The 16,936-nt window shown below is 45.4% G+C and overlaps 1 protein-coding gene across 3 annotated transcripts in view; it reads right to left on the bottom strand.

Annotated features, from left to right (window-relative positions):
- Positions 1-9,306, bottom strand: part of PRR5L (proline rich 5 like) — a 77,070-nt gene extending 67,764 nt beyond the window's left edge. Inside the window, exons 1-2 of one of the 3 annotated variants that reach the window (XM_005872638.2) lie at positions 9,055-9,306; positions 1,548-1,668 (exon numbers count right to left, since the gene is read on the bottom strand). The gene's annotated coding sequence lies outside the window, so the exon portion shown is untranslated. Of the gene's footprint in view, positions 1-551; positions 840-1,547; positions 1,669-9,054 lie in introns of those variants that run through there. The other 2 variants (XM_014544900.1, XM_005872640.2) reach the window with 2 other exon arrangements.
- Positions 9,307-16,936: the final 7,630 nt, after the last annotated feature.

Raw genomic sequence — 16,936 nt, 5'->3', positions numbered from 1 at the left:
CACCCCCCATCCGGGACTAGAAACACTACGGATAAGCCAAGGGGTGATTCTAAGGCTCCCCAGAGAATTAGAGCTTCTGTTGTTTTAAGGAGCAGCCCCGTGGCCCATTCCAGAAGTTGTTCGAAGTGCATTTGTGCAAGTATCATTTCAGTGAAGCCCGTCCCTTAGAGCTGCAGAACTCTTTGAAAGCTCCCAAAGTCTCTTTCCAGCTGAAGGTTTCATGAATTGGAAGGTCCCTCCGAGTTTGAAACAATAGAAAACCAACCAATCCCAGAATTAAAAACAACGTAAAATTATTTTCAAAACTTTTTTTCTTTTGCAGGTGTTAAGAATTAGATGCAGCTGTTTTTCGGGACTCACTGGCTTGCATAATTTCACCCTATGGTTGAGCAGGAAATACTTTAAAAATGCTGCCCACTTACACATCACACTTAGGCTTTGAAACCACAGTGACATTTGCTGAAGAAAAGATATGTCTTTTTAAGTCAGAACTGGGGGAGGAGGGGAGAGAATCGTGTTTATTTTTATCACTACGGCCTTACAATGCCTACCTCAGGGGCTGGTCAGGGCGCGCCCAGCGGGAGCGGAACCGATGGAGCTCTGGGTGCCCCACTTGTCCAGTGACATCAGTGGAAGCTAAAGCATTCTCAGTACAAACCCCGGCATGTTGGAGACGCTTTAAATCTTATCCCAAGAATCGCACACAGGGAAAGGAACGCGGCGCCAGCCACGTGCCTGAGAAAGAAAGAAAGGCTTGAGGGGGCAGTGCGGGCTGGGAGGGAATTTGAGCTATGTCTTCCAGGCAGCTGTTCCAAGGGCTTAGGCGCCAAAGCCTGGAGCCGGAAGGTGGAGGCTTGTGTGCGACGTCTTTCTCTTGGCTGCAGGGTACGAGCCAAGTTACTTAATTGTGCTATGTGTCAGTTTGCAACCAGGAAAATGGGTATAACAGAGTAGCTATCTCTTAGGGTTGTTAGGAGGATTCAGTGAATTCATACAGAGAAAGTGCTTAGAGTTTCTGCTGAGGTGCAACAGATATTAAGCTATTATGACTATAATTATCCCGCAGGTCCGGGAGGTGAAAAGGAAACTATTTCTACAAGGCTACAGGAAGACTGACTTGGGAACATTCATTAAATGTTGCAAACTCCCTCGTCTCCTTGAAGTCTTTGTTCAATGAGCTCCATCCTACTGGGTCTATTTAAAATGGTAACTCCCTCCCTCCCCCACCTTCATTCAACTCTATTTTTTCTTTTTCCATGGCATCTGTGACTTGTAACATATCACATAATTTACTTCTTTAAAAAAGTGGCTTGCACCACCTCTTACTTCGCAGGCCAACTCAACTCTACAAGATTGTGGGCTTGTTCTGTTCACTGGTATTGCCCCAAATTCTGGAACAGTGCCTGGCATATCCCGTGCACCCAGTAAATGATGATAAGGGATAAGTGGATTCATTTAGCAAATTTATTCTATACTGAGTGCTTATGGCGGGTTGAGCACTGTGCAATTAACTTAAAAAAAAAAAAAAAAAGCTAAAACATACTCACCAGGCCCAGCCAAGGATAAAAGAAGCTCCCTCTGGGAGAAGTACACTCCCTGGTAAAGAGGAATATTCACAATGTAGGCGATGCCAGCTCTGTGGAGATGTCATAAAAGAGTATTCAGATACTAGAACGGAGATTTATAGAGGTTAAAGTCTCTTCTAATCCTAGAGGTTGCTAATTTTTTTAAATATGTTTTTATTGATTCTTAGAGAGAGAGGAAAGGAGAGGGAGAGAGAGAATCATGGATGAGAACGGCCGCCTCCTGCACACCCACTACTGGGGATGGAGCCTGCAGCCAGGCACGTGCCCTGACAGGGAATGGAACCCAGGACCTCTTGGTTCATGGGTCGACGCTCAACCAAGGAGCCACACTGGCTGGGCTGTAAACAGAATTTTCTTAAAATAAGAAGTAGCTGACATTTTGGTGTAAATCAGAACTTTGCCCTAAGGATGATTAATATATTGTACTTGTCACCACCCAAATTTTTACCAAAATTCTAACTAAAGGTCACTGGAACCTTGCCTTTTCTTATTAAAAAACAAAAAAAAAATTTTTTTTAGGACAAACCAATACAGATCACTATTTAAACACTCATTTATGGAAGAGGAAAATTCTAGATCTTTATTAGGTACACCAGCCTCTGAAATGAAAGTTGGCCCAATCCAGGTCCCTGCTGACAAGGTAGGCCTCAGGCAGCCCCTTTTAAGCTCTTGACCCAAATGCAGCCAAACTTTGTGACAAACGCTGGCATGAAAAAGGTGCACTGAGCCATCAGATTCCTTTACTGGAATGTGAAACTGTGTGCGCACACACACTGTAGCAGGAATCTAGAACAAAAGCTAAGAGGTCATGACTATCTGAACTCCAGCCTCTAGCAGCTGCAGACGGGCTGCCCGTGGACCAGTTAGATGTACATTCCGTGTTTATCTTTTGATCCCCAGTGTGTCAACATTTTAAAAAATAGTTGCTCACATGTAACAATCGGAAAATATGGTTGCAATTAACCCTTGAACACCCTGGGCCCGCATGTGGGCCCGCATGGCCACGGTCAGCTAGAGCTGGGGCACCCCCCTCCCCTTGGACAGGGCATGCAGCTTCCAGTTTGCCACAAGCCCAGGCACTTCCTACCTCCCCCCCCTTCTCTTGTTCTCAACCTACTCACCCATTCCCCTGCCAGCAATGCAGCTAGAGAAGGGAAGCTGGCACGTCTCAAGACAGGGCAAAGAAGCAGAGGCCCCCCTAGGGCCTTGGGATCAAAAGCACCATCCACTTCCTGTTCATCCAGAGGCCTGTTCTGCTACTTTTCCTTTGTTTCCAGAACAGTGCCTGCCCACCCCATGCCCATGACGCACATCCATCCCCAAAGACTTACCAGACTGAGTTCGGGGTTAGGTGTTCGTCCAAAGTTATACACAGACAAGAACGGACAGGACAGGGATCCCTGATCCCAATTCAGTGCTCTTGAGCTACACTGTACTCCTTCCAGGTCTGATGGCGTCCATCCCAGAATACTAGGGAAACCCACTTCCGTTTTACAGAATCATGGCATTTAATGCCTTGGGATCTGATCTATAACAGGTAGGGAATAAACTGAATTGAGGTGTTCAAGGTCTGATCTCCAGGTTGGACTTCCTTCCATAATACTTCAACGTCTCATACTATGTCAAAAAATTTATGCCAGTGAAGGAAAGCCTCATATCCTTCCATAACTTAGCTCCTTAATGTAGATGGAACACATGGAGGCCCTGGGAAGATCCTTTGCTGATGCCTGGTACAGAGGTTGTGAGGAGTATAGGTAGGTCCCCCAGGCCTGGGCAGTGTTAAAACACACAGTTTTTCAGGTCCTCAGAGCTCCAGTCATAAAATAAGTTAATGTAGTTACTCATGAGAAATACTCATCTAGATATAGAACTTGCATCAGCCCTCTCTATACATCAGCAGTATCGCACCCTCCATAAAAACGGGACCATTGGAGAATAAGCTCAGCATCTGATCTAACACCAGGTGTAAAATCAGTGACCTTTGGCCCAGCAGCAAAGCTGAATGCACACATGAAAACTAGCTTTCCTTCCTTCTGCTCTCTTCTTAACTTCCAGAAAAAAACTGAGAGCCTTAAAGTTTGTTCTTTTGGAAGAAGTTTGGATGATACAAATAAACCAGTTTTCACTCCCTTTTCTTGGTAGCAATGGGGTATTTCTGGTATATTGGTTTTTTTACTCTCTTCTTTGTCTTTGGAAATATCTGTCATCCATTCTAAAGGGCTGGTATTTAATTCCATCTGATTGTAGAGGGTGCCCCCCCAAAAATTTATACACATTTAACAGTGTGTATACTATTGTTGTTTTCTTTTCAGATTTAACCCACTGGGATTAATTATTGTTCTGCAACTCATAGTCCATCATCAGCAGAATCTCCTGTATCTTCACCTTTTTTTCTAAACATTTTGTTAGCCTTGGTGCTCTAACTCAGTGGTTCTCACACACTTCGGTCTCAGGGTACTCTTAAAAATTATTGGGGACCCCAAAGAGCTTTTTTGTGTGTGGGTTATATCTATCAATAATTCCTGGATTTGAAATTAAACATTAAAATTAATTTATTATAAAATAACTGTAATAAAACTATCACATATTTTATGAAAAATCACTATGTATTTTTCTAAGTCAGGGGAAGAATGGCATTGATTTACATTTCTGTGAATCTCTTTAACTTCTGGTATAATAGAAGACAGCTGGGTTCCCAACCACTTCTGCATGCAATCTGTTGTGTTATCACACATCATGTAGCCTCTGGAAAATTCCACTGTACATTTTTGAGAGGACGAGAATGAACGGCAAAAAATATCTTAGTATTTCCATGAAAACAGTTTTGGATTTGTGAGCCTCTGAGAGTTTTCAGAGACTCCCTGGGTTCCCAAACCACACTTAGAGAATCACTGTTCTAACTGAACTCTGGCTTTCCCTGGAGGGCCCTCTTCCCCCCACAAAATCTTCTCTCTTGGTGGTTCCTCTCTAACACTCTGTATCACTGGACTGTGATAAAGAGTAGTTGTTTCCCTTGGCCCGCTGTGCCCTGGCCTGCATTCCAGGTTAGAGCATGCAGGTCAGTGGTCAGAGCATCGGCCCTCCCACCAAAGGAACATGGGTTCAAGCCTGATCAAGGGCACATACCAGGTTTGCAGGATTGATCCCCAACCCCAGTCAGTGCACGTGTGGAAGGCAACCAATCAATGTGTCTTCCTCACATCGATGTTTCTCCATCGTTAAGAGGGCTAGATGAGGTCATGAGGATGGGGCCCTCATGATGGGATTAGTGGCCCCTTTAAAAGGAGAAAAGACACAATCTCTCTCTCTCTCTCTCTCTCTCTCTCTCTCTCTCTCTCACACACACACACACACACACACACACACACACACAAATGTGGTTACCATTACAACTCTCTCTCTTCAGACAACACTATGACATGCACGCTATTATTATCCCCATTTTACAGATGAAGAAATTGAGACTAAAATAAGTGGTTTAGTCCTTTCCCAAGGTCACACAGCTCTTCAGAGGTAGAAATAACCACAAGCACACGGTTTTCTTTCCCATTGTAAGTTCTTCCCGACTTTTTCCCAATTTAGGAAGAGGGAGTTGCAGAGCTGTTTGGGGAAGATAAATATTCTCATCCAAACCACCAACTATCGGGAGGCTGCCTGCCTGCTGGATGTGGGAAATGAGAATTCTGCAGTGGTAGAAAGTGGGTGGAGCAAAGATGCCCCGTCCGCTAGAACAACGGTCCCTGGCAGGGCCTGGTGTCCGCCCCAGTCAAGGTAAGCCGAGCCAGCGTGTAGATGGCTGCCCTTCACAAAGACTCTCTGTTCGTTCTCTGGCATTAACTGGGGCAGTTCTGCCCTGACAAGAACACAGACCAGCCCCTCACTCAACACCTGTTTCACTTCTCCTTATAAATATGATACTCACGTTACCAGAGTTTGGGTGTTTCGGCCTGGCTTTCGTCAATGAAGTCTGTCTTAGGTCTCCCAGCTGGACATTTCTTAAATTGGTCTCCGAGGAAGGGTGATACCACAGGATGTGCCCAGTGTTGCTGGAGAAAGATCCCTTAGTCCAGTGGTTCTCAACCTTCTGGCCCTTTAAATACAGTTCCTCGTGGTGTGACCCAACCATAACATTATTTTCGTTGCTACTTAATAACTGTAATGTTGCTACTGTTATGAATCGTAATGTAAATATCTGATATGCAGGATGGTCTTAGGCGGCTGTGAAAGGGTCCTTCGACCGCCAAAGGGGCCGCAACCCACAGGTTGAGAACCGCTGCCTTAGTCAAATAATGTTTGGAAATACTGCATACAATAGTGTAATATGCATGAGTATATTAAGAACTTGGTCCTAGCTGGTTTAGTTCAGTGGACAGAGTGTCTGCCTGTGGACTGAAGGGTCTCAGATTCGATTCCGGTCAAGGACACATGCCCAGGTTGCAGGCTCGATCCCCAGTGTGGGGCGTGTAGGAGGCAGCCGATCAATGATTCTCTCCCATCATGGATGTTTCTATCTCTCTCTCTTTCTCCCTTCCTCTCTGAAATCAATAAAAATAAAAATATTTTTTCAAAAAAATAACTTGGTGGTGGTCTGCAGGGGAGAAACAATCAATAATTTCATTTCTTCCCATGGAATACTATTAACAGTTGAGGATCTAGCGTTCCACAGAATAATTGGGGAAATGCTCTCCTAGACAGAAGACTTGTATGTTGGCCAAATTTGCTTTGAAAAGAGCCCAGGACTAAATAAGATCAAGAAGAAATCTTAATTGAGTCTACTTGGTAGTCTGTGCTTTCTGCTTTTTTAATTTCTTGGATGACTAATCTACCAATAATATCCTAAATTTACTGGGAAAAATTATCCCCGCTCACTTGCCACTACAGAAACGAGTAACCTTGAACAATGATTTCCCCTGACCTGTCCAAGCCCCTCATTGGGGCTGGAGAACCAGCCACGAGAAGGGATGATGAACCCGAGTACAGATGTGAGCTGAGGACATGAGCTTCGCATGAGCAGGGCTCACTGGATCCCAGGTCCCAGGCTGGGCCCCCAGCAGACAGGGACTCCTCTCATCCTTACAGCTGCCTGGGCTGCATCCCTGACCTGTCCCGTAGGGGAAGACCCAGGGCCTGGCACGGTGCCTCCACTGAGTCGACACTCAATAAATCTTTATTAAAGGAAGGAAGGGTGGGCGGAAGGAAGCAGATTGAGGTTTGGAGATGTTAACTTGCCCAACATCGCGCCTCTAGCAAGCCGGAGAGCCAGGAGTCAGAGGCAGGACAGCGGAGCGTCCACACCTCGCCAAGCTGCCAAGTTGTTCATTAACTTGCACACGGCCAGCTTCTAGGAGCTGGCTGGGGCTCTGGCCACATGTGCTCAGTATGTTAGCTTTGGCCTTATTGTAACTTATGCCATTAAAATTGCTGTGTTTATACAGCACTGTTGTTGTTTTTTGCAGAATGCTTGAAAATAATAGCTAAAACTTAGTGCATGCTTCCTATTTCCAGGCACTACGCTGAGAACTTGACACAGCTCATTCCCCATGACCATCCTAAGAAATAGGTACAGTCATAACCCCATTTTATAGACAAGAAAACTGGGAGATTCTCTGACAACTGCTAATTAAGTGGTGGAGTCAGGATTTAAATGGAGACAGTTTGACCCCAAAGTTCCTGGCCCTTAAGCCTCTTTGCTCAATCCACTCCTTCTGTCCAATCACTGACATCCTGAGCGAAGGACAAGAGAGAAATAAGTACCACCCGCAGCTGCATCATGTATTTATTTTGTGAGTTTAACTAACTCTTAAAAGCTTTCACATAGTTCGAAGCACATCACAAATATCAACTAATATCATTCTCCTCATACCACAAAACAGCGGTATGAGGCTGGCCGCATTATTATTTCCATTTCACAGATGAGGAAACTGAGGCACAGGGAGTTAAAGAATCTGCCCAAAGTCCCACAGCAAGTGACAGAGCAGGGTTCAAGCCCAAGCAGTCTGGCTCCCTCGTCCTCAAGCTTGCCCACCCAGAGAGCTGCCAGATAAGAACAAGGAGGCCCCTCATTGAGAGGCGAAGTCCTCTCCTAAGACCTGTGGCTACAAACAAACAAACAACCACCGTCTCTAAGAGGAATGCAGAGCCATCTGCGGCCCTGGAAGCCTGGAGGTTAAACCCAGCCAGGGACTTGAATGACTTAATCACTCTTCAATTTGGATTTCCTGGCTGGATGGGTTCCTGTCCTTGCTACTTGAAATTAAGAGCCAATTGTTTGTTTGCATTCTTGTGGGAGGGGTGGCCATTCTCCCTGGGCTGCTGGTTCTGGGAGAGTAAGCTCTCAGCTGGCGTCAGGCAGGTAAAGGGGACCAAATGGCGTTGTCAAGCGAGCTGGCGGGCATCGGCCAACTCTGGCTTATTCCACAGGGCCCCTGCCTCCCCTCTTCGCAGGAAACCTGCCCTGGGGTCAGCTCCCAACTCTTCCGCACCCCTGCCGGGGGAGCAGGAGGAAGGAAAGGAGAGAGAAAAGGCATGAGTCGGGGGTTTTTGTCAGGAGGAGGGGCAGGAGGTCTTCTGAGGAAGCGGTGAGAAGTGGCAACCACAGCATCTACAAAAATGATGTTGAGCCGTGCACAGTGAGTCCTGCTTAGCACAGTGTCTGCCCGGAGCTACTGGGGAACGACAAGAGCTCCCGGAAGGGGAGGGAGTGATATCTGTCCTGGCCCAGGGCAGGCACTCAATGGATAGATGCCAGACAGCTTGTGATGTGACTACAAGCTCCCAGCACCTCAAAGAAGCGGGCTTTATTTGCCTCTGGTCCATCCGCGCCTGCCCCTCTACCTGCTCACCAGAGTGATGACAGGGCTGCTGCTGTGTGAAGTTTGACTCATTCTGGTCACTCTTCCTTTTCTTCCTCCTCACCCTGGGCCAGGGTATAGGCTATGTTTATGTTTATGTTTGGGTCCAGGGTATAGGCTATGAAACCAGGTTTCAGCGCTGGTCCAGCAACGCACTGGTGCGGACTTGGGCACATGACCTCCCCTCTAGGGGCCTGGAGCGCCTCGTCCTCTCGTTCCCCATCTAAACACTCACTTCCCCTCCAGGAGCGAGGCCAGGAGTGTCCTTCCCCCCATCCCAGGCGGGGTGCCCTAGCATTTCCCCTATAGCCTTTCTTTGCCTCCATCTGACACAGTGATCAGCTCACCTGTGTTTCCGCTCACAAACTACAAAATGAATAACACAGCGTTATTGATCTCTGAATCCCCAGTACGGTACGTAGGCAATGCCTGGGATATAACCAGAGGCTCCGTAAAAGATTTTATGGGAGAAAAGAGGAAAAGTGGGGACGGAGAGGGAAAGATAGATGCAGAGGAGGAAGGTCAGACGTAATTAATTACGCCTTTAGAACAGTAGGCACAGTTGGCAAAATTCTAGGAAGCTCCTACCCACCCACCCAAATGCCTTCTTCGCTTACCCAGTGTCTCAGATTTCCTCCTTGGGAGATCTGTTCCTTGCAGTAAAGACAGGGTCTCCAGGATCTCCTTGCTTCTTTCCCAGGGGTGAGGTGTTGAACTATCAACAGCAAACACCTCAGCATTCCCGTACAGGATGGACTTTCAAAGGGCAAGTGGGGAGAAAGCACGTCAACACTTTGGTGCTAGAAGTAGAGGAAAGAGGCCCCTAAAAGGGAAGGGAGCAATCCGTGGCTTTAAAAAATGTCAATCTCAATGAGTCAGAGTCATGAGAATGAGAACATGCCATTTCATTCCCACTGTGCCCTGCCCTGCCCACCCCATTGTCCCTCACGTACACGCGTCACTCGGAGAAAGTTCCCCTCCCCGGGCTCCAGCTGGTGCCCGTTCTGGGCAAGACCAGAACCTCTGGTGTCTACCCACTGCTTAGGAGCTGGCAGAATAGTGTCTGTCTGTCTGTCTGTCTGTCTGTCTGTCTCTCTCTCTCTCTCCTTTCTAACTTTTGTACCCTTTCATTACTACTTCAGCCCTGTGAGTTTGGATGTGGTCAGGAAGAACACTCTGTCATGTGCTAACATTCCAGACGTGCCAAAGACCTCTCGGGTCACTTTGTCCAATTCTCTTCCTCATGCTCAACTCCTCTCCAGCACACCCTCCACAAGTGGGCAACACCCCCCCCAGAAGTGGGCAGCACCCCCCAGAAGTGGGCAGCACCTTCCAGAAGTGGGCAGGTAGCTTCTGCTGGAACCCTCTGAGGGGAGGGGTGTTCTCTGCCTCTCTAAGCAGCCACTCCATTCTGGAACATTCCAATGGCTAGATAGAACCCCAAATCTGCCACTCTGGAACTTCTATGAAGGAGAAAAACAAGTAAAAACAAGTGCATTGTGTTAGATGACAGTTTGGGAAATTGTGCAGAAGTTCAAGGGTAAGGAAAAGATGATCTCTGTGCCTCATCTTTGAATAGACATATCTTTATCTACAGAAACAAGTATGATGGTTAATTTTATGTGTCAACTTGCCTGGGCTAAAGGATGCCAAGAGAGCTGATGAAACATTATTGCTAGGTGTGTCGGTGAGGATGTTTCTGGAAAAGATTAGCCTGTGAATTGGTAGACTAAGTGAAGAAGATGGCCTTCCCCAATGTGGATGGGCATCGTCCAATCCACTGAGAGTATAAATAGGACAAAAACAAACACAAAGCAGAGGAAGGAGGAATTTGCCCTCTGCTTGAGACAAAGGCCGTCTTCTCTCCCTTGGACACAAGGGCCCCAGGTTCTCAGGCTCTGGGACGCAAATTGAACAACACCACTGGCTCTCCCAGGTCCCCAGCTGGCAGAGGGCAGGTCATGGGACTTCTTGGCCTCCATAGTCACGTGAGCTGATCCCTATTCTGAGTCTTCATTTATATTCATTTCCCAAAGGTTCTGTTTTTCTGTGGAACCCTGGCTAATATAGCAAGTATAACCAAACCCACTGTATCTTTTTTTATCACATTCCTTCATGGTCCTTTTCTTCTCGTAGAAATAGTAGTTATCTATGGAACCATGTTTCTCAAACGTTTTGAACTCAATACCCCTTTATTTTTTTAATTAAATTTATTGGAGTGACATTGGTTAATAAGATCCTATAGTTTTCAAGGGCGCATTTCTAGGATACATGATCTGTATATTGCATTGTGTGCCTCTGTATACTCTTAAAATTTATTTGAGACTCAAAAAAAACCTTCATTTTTGTGAATTGTATCTATCCATATTTTAATATGTTAAAAACTAAAACTGAGGAAAAAATTAAATTTATTCATTCCTTTAATAACAATTTTAAGAACACAAGTAACATATTTTTGTGAAAACTGACTATATTTTCCAAAAGCAGCATGCATACAGTGAGAAGAGTGGCATCGGTTTATTTCTGGAAGTTTCTCCAGTGCCTTCCTGCAGACAAAAACAGCTGGATTCTCGTATCTGCTTCTGCATTCACTCTGTAGCAATACCTATGTGATGCGGCCTCAGGAAAATGCCACTGTGGACTTGTGTGAGAGGAGAGTGGGAAAGGCAAATTATGTATTATTCTTGTCTGTTATTATCATCATTATTATTATTAAAATTGTTTTAAGCTCATGGGCCCCACAAAAGTGTATCAAGCAACAAAGAGCAGCTACATAGTTTGTAGTGCAAACTGAAAATGTGGGGTGCCTTGCTCAAAGGTTATTAAGGCCCTAGCCAGTTTGGCTCAGTGAATAGAGCGTCGGCCTGCAGGCCAAAGGGTCCCGGGTTCGATTCCAGTCAAGGGCATGTACCTCAGTTGCAGGCTCCTCCCCGGCCCAGGCCCTGGTCAAGGGCATGCAGGAGGCAACCAATTCATGGGTTTCTCTCACATGGATATTTCTTTCTGTCTTTCCCTCTGTCTTCCACTCTTTCTAAAATCCATGGAAAAATATCCTCGGGTGAAGATTTAAAAACAAAATTTAAAAAGTCATTAAGAATTTCCAGGCAGCTGCAGCAGGGCATGAAACTGAGCCTGGGGCCCTGCTACCGTAATATACTGCCTACAGCTTGAATCAAATGGCTGGTTTAGGGCCATTAGTGTACAGCAAGGCACTCTAGAGGTAGGTGTAGGTGTGTGTGTGTGTGTGTGTGTGTGTGTGTGTGTGTGTGTGTGTGTGTGTGTGTGTGTGTGTTGGAGCTGCTGGAACACCAGGTATACATGGTACATGGTCATGAGCAATAGCAGATCCATAACGAGATAAAAGCATCACTAGTGCAGGTGTTCTGTGTGGGGGCCTACCACAAAACCTTCTACCTCATTCAGCCTATTCGGTCACACTGCACACACACCACAGATGCATACGAACACACACCCCCCTCTAGCTGATGGGTTGTGCCCCTTGTATTCCTAATGGTCGCATATCAGGTAGTCAGATACTTGTCAGGGTTTCCTGTTTTGTGTTTTGTATTGTGGTTACAGGCTTTGATCAGCAAAACTGGTATCTATGGTCCCCATTTTCCTGTTTGGTGGCTGACACGTAGTAGGCACTCTGTGCACTAGCTGAGCTGAATCGTATAGTTCTGATGGTGAGCGGAACTTCTGCTTATTAGATGCTGCTAATGGCTGGTGGTTGGCAACACAAATATACCACGTGTCTCCTTCCTGAGAATGAGGCTCGTAGGGAGCTCAGTAATCCCTCTACTAACTGGTGGACTTGTATGTTCAGATGACAATAATGTCATTCTCCAGCAACAAGCCAGCCATAGCCATGATGTTCCTGAGGCTCAGGTATGTACACAGCTAATGAAGGTCATGAGTTTTCATAGTATTTAGAATGATGCCCTTAGAATCCCTGTAAAAAAAATTAGACAATTTCATTGACTATTATATGCATGTATGAATATAATACAGGTTTGTTTACAGTTTTGGTCAAAGCACCTCTCTCTTCAGCATGGAGGGAAGTGGCTGTGGCCTCTCTCCCACTCTAAGGTAAGACTCGCACAGTAAGGGTATTAATCCTTCATAAAGGGGCAGGACATTCTTCTATTCCTATTAGAAGTTACTACTTTGCAAAAGACCCCAGGACCTCTCGTTGAAATCTGCCATTTTCCAGATGGGGAAATTGAGGCTCAGAGATAAGAAGTGACTTATTGGTCCAAGATCACAGAGCTATTTAGTAGCAGCTCTGAGAGGCACACCCACTTCCTCTAATAATTAGAAAATGAACCATCCACACCGGGAGGATGTGGGCTTTCAGTTTGGTGTGGGTCCAGATTACTAAAAATTTAACCACTGATTCATCCGGGGATTGTTAACAAGTAAAGCCTAATCATCTCCAAATCTAACTGGACGTCAAACCTCCCCCTGCTGTCCTGAGCACCATCCCTTCCCACGTGTTCCCATGAAGCAGCTTTCCTCCCTTTCATCCTCGTCCCCTCTACCAGCCTCCTTTCCTGCCTTCCAGTGTGCCTTCCTCACCTTGGGGAGAAGGAGAAACAAGCCTTTACATGGCTGGCTGCACCTTGTAGCTAAAATTCTATTTCTTTTCACCTGTTTCTGCCAAACTCCTGGACGTGACATATATACCCAGGGCTCCCTTTCCTCACCTCCCTTGACTTCCGTAAGCTTCACAGAGTTCACCCACTCAAGGGTCAATGATGTGCTTGTTTCTAAATCAAATGGCTTTGTCTTGATTATAATTCTCCTTGACGTCAATTCAATGACCGTGCTTCTCTGATAGCGATATGATGATATTACAGAAGCTTTTATACATAAAAATAGGTCAGGTGTTAAAGGGCCAGTTGTTAATGGCCTGGGGAGGCAGACTGCTTGGCTCGCCTCTTGCTTGCACAATTGACTACATGGATCCCTTAAGCGAGTTGAGTCTCAGCTTCCGCATGTATAAAATGAGAACATAACCGTATCCAGCTCATAGAGTTTTGGTGAAAGGCCATGAAATATGCTTAGAACACTGTCCGGCACATATTACATAGTCAATAAAAATGAGTTGTAAATGTAAGGTGACCAAGCAGAGTTTAAGTTTGCATATCCACGGAAGAGAAGGTGTTATGCTCTGAAGTTACTGTTTCTCCTTGCTGCAGTCATACAGCCTTCCCTTGGCATAGTTCCTTAAAATACATCAATTTGGACGTTTGTTGAGGCAAATGACACTCCCTTCCCAGATGGTTTCCATAAAGGGCTCAGAGATCTATGGGATCCATACCCCAACCACCCACGATTCATTTTAACGAGGAACAGATTGAAAGGAACCTTAAATTCGTGGAAAACCCATGGCTGCAACGAACCTTTCCAAGCGGCAATTTCCACTTTCTGGGAGTTAAACCCTTGTGTCTCCAATCCCATTGAAAGGAACCTTAAATTCGTGGAAAACCCATGGCTTGCAACGAACATCTCCAAGCGGCAATTTCCACTTTCTGGGAGCTAAGCCCTTGTGTCTCCAATCCTCAGTTGCCTCCTAAATTTGCATGAGGCTTCTGAGGTTGATGCTCAACTCTAGCCACATATTTGAGATTTTTTCCAACTTGCTTGTCTCTTTTCCTTGCCTCTGGCTGGTAACTGGAGAATGCATAATCTCTATAATTTTTACTTACTCTAGGATTCCCTCTTTTCTGCATGGTGATGATGATGGAAGATATTTCTTGAGTGCCTACTGTGTGCCAAGCTTGTTACTAAGCACTTTATATGTATCACTGTCCCCACTGTCCAATGCTTTGCCTCAAATGCACATGTAAATTCTCCATGATCTGACTTTCAATTAAAAAAAAAAATGACCTCCACTTGCATTTCCATTATGATCAAACATCTCCTGTAAAGTAGCACATTCAACATTCTCATTGCTTTTGTGCATATAGGAAATAAAGGATGTTGTAATATTCATAAGACACCTCAAAACCAAGCACACATACAACCAACAGGCCATAAATAAGGGACAATCAGATGCCTGAAACCAAAATAACTGCCCAAGGACTTAACTCCTCTCTTTGGTAGCAGTGGGTGTGCTTTTGCCTAGAGCACGACTTTGTTCCTGACTGTAGACTAGTATGAGCTGAAAGATGAGTAGAGAAGCTTCTGCAGAATTACTGAGTGTTTACCAGGTCCCAGGCTCTGTGCAAAGAACTTTACATGCATTATCTTATTGAATCTTCAAAACAGTCACGAGCTGAGTATTGTTATTATTTCCATTCTACAGATAAGGAAACTGAGGGTAAGAAAAGCATTTGCTCAAGTCATATCAAGCCGAGATTCAGACCCAGGTGCATCTGACTTTGAAGCCCATGCTCTCAGCAGTCCAATCCAGATCGACTTGTGTGGCGGTATGTTCTCTGGTTTTCTGTCCACATCCTCTAACTGTTGAATTCTTTTCTGGCTTCTTTCCCTTCTCCCATTTTTTTGTGGAACCCTTTAAATCCTAAGGATGACCATTCATTGTCACATCACTGATCTTGCTATAAACCCTTGAAAGCCATCATTCACCACTGTCTCTCTAAAGTCTTCCACAGCCCCTGGTACACCGTCCTTAAACAATACATGTTTGTTGAATGAATGAACAAATCACCTTTCTAAAGATTATCTGGAGACCAGCTGGCATGGCTCAGTGGTTGAGTGTTGACCTATGAAGCAGGACATCACGGTTTGATTCCAGTCAGGGCACATGCCTTGGTTGTGGGCTTGGTTCCCAGTGTGGGGTGTGCAGGAGGCAGCCCATCAGTGATTCCCTCTCATCATTGATGTTTCTGTCTCCCTCTCCCTCTCCCTCCCTCTCTCTCTGAAATCAATAGAAATACATTTTTTAAAAGATCATTTGGAACATATTAACCACTTAATTCTTAATGAATGACATAAGGCCCTCAACCTTTAAGATTTTATCGGTTTTTAGTCCATGAGATGCTGGAACTCATTCTAAGTACATTGATATAAGGCACTGGTTCTCAACCAGGGGTGATTTGGTACCCCTACCTCTACCCCACCGGGGACCTTTAGCAATGTCTACAAAGATTTTTAATTCTTACGACTGGCGGCAGGGGCAGATGCCAATGTCACTTTACATTTAGTAGCAAGGATCCTCCAGCACGCAGGACAGTCACCCACAACAAGGAACTACCTGGCCCAAAATGTCGATAGTGCTGAGGTTGAGAAGCCTGATATAAGAGTTTTTTCTTCCTAAAACGTGTGCCTTAGTGGCTGAAATGGGCCAGGGACAGTAAGCTCCCCTGTTAGCACTGCCCTGCTATTTTAATGAAAGGAACAGGGAAACATTGGGGATGCAGCTTGGAAGTCCAGGGATCTAATTTATGACCCTGAAACCTGGAACTAACATGATTTCCTGCAAGCAGTTGGGCTCAACTTCTCATCTGAAAAAGGGGTCTGTTTGGGCAAGGTTTGGGGTGAGCCCTCATAGCTCTAAAATTCTCTAATTTTAACAAATTCTGAAAGTTGAACTTTCTTTCTCTCTCCCCCTTTCTCCCTTCCTTTTGTATCCTTCTGTAAGTAAAGCTTTATGTTTACTTGTAAGAATCTCTTGCAATTGCCTCTTTTCACTCTTTGGCAATCTCTACACACACACACACACACACACACACACACACACACACACACACACTTTCTCCCCCCAGGCGCTCCTTATCACCACCTGCATTATTACAGGTCGAAATTCCTAATCCACCTCCATTTCTCCAGGGCTAAATCCTTGCGAGATGCAGGAGCTTGGCCTGGATTCCCAGCAGCCCCCAGTATGTGACCGGAGGCACGTTTTCCCTCCTCTTCACACTCTCTCCACCTTCCCCTGAGAGCCACTGATGATTCAGAATCCTTCTTCATGGTGGTTCCCCCGAAGTCAGCAGACTTGCCTCTTCTTTGCCCACACTCTACTACCCCTTTCTGCCTAAAAGCAGGGCAGTAATTTCCATGGTGCCAGGAAGAAATAAACATTATTACCCAAAGACAGGGAGCTGACAATGAGATGAACCTGCACACATAACCCTTGATGAAACGACCCTTATCTCCCATTAGTTTCCCCATATACTTCCTAGTCACTTTCCCCCAGTTTGCCACCCCGAGGGGCCTACACCCCTTTCCTTTGTCTAATCTCTTTTCCATAATTTCTCGCCTTTGTTAAAATGGTATGTTAGCCCCTGAGTCTGTTTCTTTGAGATGATCACTTCTTTTCTATGAAGCCCTCTGCCATGTAAAAATATTAATATCCAGTAAAATATGCATGCTTTTCCCTGTTATGCTGTCATTTATAATCCTGAGGCTCAGAACCTAAGAGGGTAGAGAAATAGTTTTTCCTCCCCTACAAAGGCTATTATTAAAACCCTACAACCAAGCTCTTTCTGCATCATGAACACAGTTAGGGGCATTGTCTATTGTTCCAGGGGT

The sequence above is a fragment of the Myotis brandtii genome, unplaced genomic scaffold (genome assembly GCF_000412655.1).
Source record: "Myotis brandtii unplaced genomic scaffold, ASM41265v1 scaffold385, whole genome shotgun sequence".
In the NCBI taxonomy this organism is placed as follows: Eukaryota; Metazoa; Chordata; class Mammalia; order Chiroptera; family Vespertilionidae; genus Myotis; species Myotis brandtii.
This window is presented reverse-complemented; position numbering and strand designations above follow the sequence as displayed.